This window comes from Aethina tumida, chromosome 6, assembly GCF_024364675.1.
Source record: "Aethina tumida isolate Nest 87 chromosome 6, icAetTumi1.1, whole genome shotgun sequence".
NCBI lineage: Eukaryota > Metazoa > Arthropoda > Insecta > Coleoptera > Nitidulidae > Aethina > Aethina tumida.
The window spans coordinates 9,076,437-9,085,409 of NC_065440.1; the positions used below are offsets into that span (position 1 = coordinate 9,076,437).

At 29.1% G+C, this 8,973-nt stretch overlaps 1 long non-coding RNA gene across 1 annotated transcript; it reads right to left on the bottom strand.

Moving 5' to 3' along the window:
* Positions 1 to 1,077: 1,077 nt before the first annotated feature.
* LOC126265881 (uncharacterized) lies at positions 1,078 to 6,498 on the bottom strand. The gene is made up of 8 exons (XR_007548363.1): positions 6,361 to 6,498; positions 6,066 to 6,289; positions 5,874 to 6,004; positions 4,140 to 4,292; positions 3,320 to 3,399; positions 3,074 to 3,265; positions 1,275 to 1,368; positions 1,078 to 1,207 (listed from the first exon to the last, which is right to left on the bottom strand). It is a non-coding gene; the product is annotated as an uncharacterized LOC126265881 (long non-coding RNA).
* Positions 6,499 to 8,973: the final 2,475 nt, after the last annotated feature.

The following is an 8,973-nucleotide window of genomic DNA, read 5'->3' on the forward strand; positions in this document are numbered from 1 at the left end:
TCTGATTTAAGTGGTTGTTTAAAACTTTTTATTTGTGAAGCCATAGTTGAAAAAATAGTACAGGTACCCACGAAAAAGCTATAAGCATGTTCAAGAAAAGGAACTAAAAATATATTAGGATATTTTCCAAAAAAAAGGATGTCTTCTTTTGATCACTACTGATGCGCTAAAAGTTAAGAAGGAACCAACTAAAGTTTTGTGGACCTTATATATTGTAGAATAATATTTACGGCTACCATATCATACACAAGATTCATGAGGTGTCGACTTTACAACGAGAACCGCTCACAGGGAACACGACACATTGTAAAGAAAATAATACACCTAGTTTTCAAAAAATATTATTCTGAATAGTAATTCCTGGAATACCCTTTGGTAATACTCGTTCGATCAAAATCTTAACACAAGGGTCAAATGTTGTGTTTCCATCAACTTTCAGATTATTACAACTAATGGGAGCACATAAATAATCATGGGAACTTATACAGTAATAGAATTCTCTCATAAAATTTATATATTCAAAACTTAGATGTCCAATTTATAATGATACAAGTAAACTACGGCAACACGTCTGTTTAACCACATCAAAAGATAGAACATTAAATATATAAGGTGACGATGGAGGGAATAAAGGAAATCCCACATTATGAAAGATTCAGCTAATGCTAATTAAGATTAGTATTGTTCGGGACAAACATAAAATATAACAGAAAAAGAAGTTGAAGAAGAAAATTTGTGTAATTGGTGGTAAAAATGTTTGAATTATGAAAGAATTATTTCCAGTTTAGGAGTTGGTAATAATGGACTCATATCAGCGAACAAAAACACCTTGTTCTGGTGGATACATGAAATAATTGTCAAATTAACAACCCTAATGTTTGTGGAGTAGCAGGTTATAAACCTTTTTTTGACAACAAATTATATACCCAATAAAATATAAATTTTAATAGAAATTTAACAGAAATAATAATTTATGCTTGTTACTTAAAATATTGTCAGTTTTAAGTAACATACATAATTTTAATTATTTTAAATGTCAGTTATGGTGCGAAATTTTCAGTATCTTGTACACAGATACTCATATATTCTTCTGGATACTGGTTGTTCTTAGTATTTCTTCAATTAATACAATGTATAACAAGACGTCACACCTCAATGTTCTTCTCACCATTGGCTTATTAAATTTTGAAGAAGCTTGTTATCATACCTAAAATATAAAAATTAAACATGCATAATAAAATATATATAGAGATTGTGTAATCTGGGTTGCCTACCCCGACCGGAAACATCTAACCGTTATATATTTAGTTGAATCATCTTTCTTTTAGATGTGGTTCTTTCTCTTCCTCTTTGCTCTATCGTCTACGACTGAAATAAAAAAATAATGTTGAATATATTGGAATAGTTAGCTTTTTTATTTCAAAAATATGCATTTTCTTTATTTTATTAATAAAATTGTGGTAATATTAATATTTACTAAAAATAAAAATATTTTTTACAAGAAATTCGTTGTGATATTCATGTATAATGAAAACATGTTTTCAATATTTTCAAAACGTTGGAGATAATTTATCATAGGTCCAATCACCTGATCTAAATCCTATCAAAAACTTATGGCACGGTGGTTCCTGGTGGAGAAAGCATGAAATTCAATTCCCCAAGAAACGTGCCAAAGATGATACACTCAATGCCTCGATGTTTGGCAGTTATTAAAAATAGAGACTAAGTAAAGCAACTAAGTACTAATTACATTAAAGAAATCTATTCAAACAAATACATTTCTGGCAATTCTGAAATTGTCTCTATTTTTTTCACATGAAAATTTAAAGAACTTTGTAAATCAATTATTTTTTTTTCTTAAATATTATTTTCACATCACTGTACATATGTAATATTGTATTTATTGTATTTTATAGTCCCAATACTTACTTTCAAGTAAACTGAAATAAATGGATAAATAAAATTACAGCAGGCCTTATTAATTTTCTAGTTACGGAACCATATCTTTGATAAATAAAATATTTATGATTATATATTTTTTAAATTACCACAATTAAATTCAAATATGTGTTTCGCATCATTAAAATTAGAAAATTTTGATCAAATTAGTTTTATTTTCATTCTATAAATAAGTAAAGTTCTCCTGAGAAAACCAAACTAACATTCTTGCAGCTTCCAATGCTTCATTGTCCACTATTAAAATCAATTAAATAACCATTGCAATTTATTGAGAACCTACACTAGTAATTTACTGTATTTTTAAAAAAATACTGTAAGACCTAGTTAGAATCACTTTGTTTTCAATGGAATTTAAAAAATTGTTAAAATCTGATTTAATTTTGTTGGCGATACGCATTTAAAATTAAATACTTTTAGGATACTTAATGAATTTATAAATGGATTATTTAACTAAAGTAAATATAAATAAATACATACTTTATCTGTCTACTATGGGGTTCCTTTCATTGTAGAAAAGACAATTTTTAATAATATAACATAAAAGTAATATAATTTAATTACTATATATAAGCAAGTCGAAATTTGTACTAATTACATATCACAGACAGGCTTAATATAATTTATAAATTGAAACAATGAAAACTATTTTGTAACTTAATTAGTTTAATAAAAGTATTGAACAGACCAATTTTTAAATTAGTGTGGTATTAATAATTAAATGTTAAGAAATTTAATACTTAAAATGTTGAAATGAGAAAACTTTCACAGGAATTTCATGACAATGAAATTAACATTTGTACTGATTACATATCATTGGCAAATTAAATATAATCAATTGCATGAGTATTAATTTACTGATACCAAAATAAATATAATATTTGTAAAGTTTCCTTTATTCCCAAAGAACTGTTGTGAAACTAAATAAATGTATGTGTTTATAATTATGTTTGCTATAGTTTTAAATATAATTACTACTAGTTGTTAAATTAAGTACTATTAATTAAACAAAAAATTGTTAGTTACTTTCTGATTTTGTTTCTTTGTTTAAAATGAAATATTTAAAATGTATTTTAATATTTTTCTTATCATAATCAAATGAAAAATGGATTCTAACCTTCAATAATTCACTTTGTAGAAATTCTTTTTCAAAACCTCCAGCTTGATAGATATATCTTTGCCAATCTCTCCGTATTCCTAATTTAGGACGCCTGGGCATTTTCAGATGGGCTGGGTTCGATGAAAACACGACTCTTAGTCACTATTTTCATGCACTAACAGGTGACCCTTGGTTTTCCTTAGTTACAAACTACAATGCATAAATTAAAATAGAAACAAAAAATACACAAACAGGAACACTCACCATGACCAGTACAAATGTAGCATACAGTGGACAAAAACACCAAAAATCCACGTGGTTGCTCCGACGACAGTTGAGACAAGCTATATATACCGTGCGGTATATCAACAGAAAATTACAGTTTAATATACAGGAAGGTACAAATGACTAATAAATCTCGTTTCACTACATCTGACTCTCCTCAACTTGGAAGTTACATTACAACGAGAGGTAACTTACCAAAATGTAGCTACACGGGATGATCCCTAACAATAACAATAATATGCCTTTAATATGACTTTCATAATTAGGGTTTCCGGTATTGTTTGCATAAGCAAAATCCATTGTATTTATAAATATTTTCCATAATGTAAAAATCAATTCATTAACTAAATTTATTAATATTGAAAAAACATAAATGAAAAGAACAAGCTTTACAATCCTCTAAGATTTCAGGTAGGGGTTTATTAAATCTTTTAATTAATTAATTTAATTTAAGAACATTCTATTAAATAGTTCTACATAAAGACATGTAGAAATCCAACCATTTAAACTTTGAACCAACTGTGCAACCACACCCTGGGCCTTGATGAGGGTTCGAAAGGAAATCCTTTATGTTAAAAACCAAACAACGTAAAGATTACGTTAAGAATATTTTTAAATAAATTTTGTATGATTTTATAAATAGTATATGTAAGATTAGTTTTAAGAACACCCATTAAAATCTTAAAAAATTCGAGACACATAAACAAACGGGTGGTTTAAAAATTCTCCGAACTAATCCATTAATAAGGGTTTTCTAGCTCCGATACATGATGCCAATGTAAGATCAACATTTACTCACCAGTCTAGAATGGGCTTAAAAGCACGTAAATTGGCTTTTACCGCAGTGGAGGAACGTTTTTTTTTTCAGACCTGTCCAAGTTTAGTTTCATGACTGACAGCCGGCGCCTGAGGGTTTGGAAGGATCCAGGTAGTGGTGTACCGCTGGTTTTTCCTAGAAAAGTAGAACAATTTCAGTTAAGAACTAAAGTGTATTGGGACGGTATAATGAATGGAATTTCAAAATGTTATCAGACCAATTATAGATTATTGAATTGACGATAAGGTTCGGTCCCACCGTACGAGAGAAGTCCAAAATTTGTTAGAAGAAGCAAATATGTAAAGATTGAATTGACCAACGAAGCAGGTGTGGGATATGGTAGGTCAAGCAATTTTAAGGAGACTAAATCCAACCACAACTCCTCAGGAACTAATTGCAGCAATTCATAACGAATGGCCAATATTTCGCATGAAGGCATCAACAACTTATTTCTTTCAAAATCACGGCGAATTAATTCACTGCTTCAGAACAAATATGCTAGAAACTTTTATAATAAAGGAATAAATAATGTACAATAAATTAAAATATATTATTCTCTTTAATTCCCAAAAATATTAGTTGATACAAAAGTTTGTGTTTCTTTCACATTCGGGAGATAATTCTAATACAAACTTTAGCGCAATTAATAGAGCTGGTTCAAATATTTTTAGCCAATTAAAATTCAGTCAATGAAAACTTGGAGTCCTCTCCACATTATAAATAACGCTTTTCACATCAGTTGTGACTGCCTACAAATTATCTTGGAATATATAGTTTTAAAAAATTTTAATTAATCATATATAAACTGTAAGACTTGCTACTTTAAAACTTTTTGTGATTTTATCGTTTATAAACTAAATGATTGTTGTTTTTCCTAACAATAGAAAGAATTCTTATAATAATTGAACCTCTAAAAGCTTATTTTATATTGGACTCATCCTGCCTTTACATTAAAATCATTTTTTGAAAATTCTTTTTTTTTATACTTTCTTTTATTAATGCCATTTATCAGAAAATTATGCGAATCGAATGCCTTAATAATTCAGTTGTTGAAACAATGTTAATCCTTGAAAGTATCTGTTTAAAAACTTATACAATAGTAAAAAGTGATATTATTAGATACAAAATCTCATATTTGGATTTTTATTTAGAAACAATGATTCGAGGTATTTGGAATCATCAGAGTTTTAAACATTATCAACAAACTTAATGTTTATAACTTTCCAGGCTAAGTGGAAAGTGATAGATAGGAGGCATTTTTCTCCAAAACAATATATTCTTAATTCACTCACTGAATTTCAATGCACAAATAGAAGCCAATTTGCTTCATGTTTCAGATTTAACATAAATCTGAATTTTTAAAAAACTATGGAGCTATGAGTTGAGACTTCACTGTAAAAATTAGCCATAAACAGTATTTTTTTTTCAATTCATTTTATTAATAAAAATCAAGTTATATTCACAATCCACATTGTCAAAAAAGAAATGCAAAATATATAGAAAAATTTCAAAAGTGTTAACGTGTTTCTATTATTTGAAATCCTTAAACAAATTATTTAACACCCAGAAGAACTAATGAAACAATTAAAAATTAATGGTTATAGTACTTTTATTTATATCTTTGTTGTGATTTAAATGAATTTAATCTCTATATTTGACAATATTGAACTTGCTAATTATTAATTTTAATGGGGAGGCAAAATAACACACACTGACCTTCAATAGCCTGGTTACTGGTGGGCTGCATGAAATATCTAATATCATTGTTTTGTCAATGCATCTTCAGTCATTGTCCTCTAAAAATATTAAATAATAAATTTGGCTTCAATTGGAGGTTGACAGTAGATCTGAAAACAAACATACATTAGTCTAAAACTGACCTAAAGTTAGTGTGAGTAGCATACTTACAATTCCTTAATTTAGTTTATTCTCTGTTCAGTTTCTATAACTGTAAGCTTGGAGTAGGATTATTTGAATCTTTAGCTGATGTGAACATACTTATTATTTGCTTAGAAGGCAATTTACTATGGACCACTGGACTGTGTCTGCCTTCTAACCAAAACATTATTTAAACTGTCAGTCTCTTTTACTTCTCTGACTCACATTTTTTACCATATATTTCCACTAACAACCTAGAAACAGAGTTGTTTGGTTTAATCTTGTCTTATTTTAATCATATTAACATTATTGACACATGCATTACCTTTGAGGTTATGTTTATATTCTTCTTGTTTTTCTTCGTCCCCCGCACTGTTGGGGAAATATGGATGTTTATATTACATACATAACAGTTATTTTAATTATTCAATTTATTTAATACTGTTGGGTATTTGAGTAAAACGCATAACAACAAAAGATCGGTTATATTGTACACGGTTCGGAATACAATATGGCGTCTTGTCTTGTTCCCGTTGAGAGACGTTCAATGTGTAGAAAGTAAATTGACAAATAAGTAACCATAGATAGATCGGCTTTGATGGTTGCCTAATTTTAACAAATATTTATATTTTTCACATATATTATTGCATTATATATTAATTTTATATAATTTGGATGCGAGTACTGTAGTATTTTGAATATTTTGTGGTGGCAACGTTACAGGCCGTTTCGTTTTGCGTTACCTAGTAAACATGAGTATATTTCGTATTTTATAAATTCAAATCAAATTTTATGATGCAACCAATCCATCCACAACAACCAGTGTTCTCAATAATAAGGAATTCTTAGTAAAATCACCGGAAGAACAAGAGAAATTATATCAATCTATGGTTCAGACGACTGGGACACTATAAAATCAGCAGTGACCACTTACACTGCAGTGTGCATCCTCTGACGTACCACAGGTGTCTAACTTGGGACCCCTATTATTCCTTTTATTCATCAATGACTTGTTAAGTTTGTTTTTATACTGTAGTCTAGCCGATGCTGATGATTTGAAGCTATATTATCTATATTTGATTTTGCGACTATTGCAAATTTAAACGGTACTTTTACAATTAATAAAAAATCCAAATTTAATATATTTAATGATACATATGATATTTATATTTATGATCTAAACTTAGAATATGGCAGAATCTTTTGTTTAGATATTTTAAAACACTTTGGAGCAACAACTGAACTGAATAAAAATGAAATTATATTTTGGAATGTTAACGCATTAATATCTATGTATATTAATGAATTGTATAAAGAATTTCAACAATCAGTTAAAATAAGAATTCCTCCAAGAACTGAACAAATAATAAATGTAAAAACAAATTTGATATTCAAAGAAGGCCTTTATTTAAAACATGTTTTAGATAAAAATTTATTATTGGCAGAATCAATCGTTAAAGTAGAAAACCGATATTTCTTAACATCAGTCTGTAATGTAGGCGAAGAAGAAATCGAAACACGAATTAATCCAATTGAAATCTTAAAATTACCAAACATTAATTATATCAATAATCTTATTGAAAGTATAAATGATAATGATAATTTAAAATCGGAATCTCGAAATGATAGAATTCATTATTAATTAAGACTAGAACATTTAAATAATGAAAAATTTTTAATCGAAGAATTATGTTTAAAATACAATTAATTCTTTTACTTAAACTTAAATTTGTCATTTACTATCGAGATCAAACATTGTATTGATATTGGAAATTCGAAGCCAATTTATACAAAATCATATCGACATCCGCATATTCATAAAGCTGAAGTTAAAAATCAAATTGACAAGGGGTAAGGGTTAAAATACATTTTAGTTTAGGGACTTTCATAGTCCTTATGTATGTAAGAAGATATATTACCTTACGGTGGAGGAGACTGTCTCTGTGGTGCAAAATAGTGAAGAGGTGGTGGTGGTTCCACCTGCAAGACCATCTGGGCCACCTCAGGAGCACGTGCAATAGCTACCACGGGTGGAAAACTTTCCAACGGTGGTGGTTTGACAGGCGCAAAATAGTGAAGAGGTGGTGGTCCCAGTCTTAAAACCATCGGGGCCACTTCAGGAACATGTGCAACAGCCACTGCGGCTGCCTCTCCATTCACCTCTTCTTCTGGCCTTCCAGCTGCCATTTGCGGTATTACAGGAGGAACAGCCGCCTGAATATTGGATACGATGTCTCCATTATCAAATACCGCAATATCCGGGTTTATTACTAATTCTAGGCCATCCACGAAATGGCTTAGACGGCGAAAGAATGAACCCATGTCCTGTTCTTCCTGTAGCAGTCTTTGTGTGTTTTCTGCAAAAAAATATCATATTAATATTTTATTCAGACGTGTGTAGCGCGCCCTGGGAGTATTTGGCTCTTGGAGGGAGTGTTGAGGGAGAAGGGATAGACCATTGTCATAGGTACCCATTGTTCGGTACTAAATAACATCTATAGTAATAAATTGGTTTCATTTTTTTATACAATAAAACAATTATTGTTAAAATCAAATTATAAATAAAAATGTTATCAGATATTTTCATGTTCATTAAAATTCTGTCATGAAAGATAATGTTTGATTTCGTTTCGTTTAATAATAACTTTAATTATTTTGAATTAGAATTCTCCTAAAGTAAGTTATGAAATAAAAAAATAACAAAATAGGTGACAAAACGTTATTATATTAATATAAGGGATGCATATTTTATTAATATAATTATAATAATATATGAATATATTGAATATGAAAAGAAAACGTTCCATAAAAAAATATTTTATATAGATAACTTACCGTTTCATTCGCAAAAACTCAAGTTGTTCTAAAGAGCTAAATTGTTGGAACTGTGGCAGTCCATGCCCGATTCATCCTCCTAGAGGCTTCGCAACTTCGACAT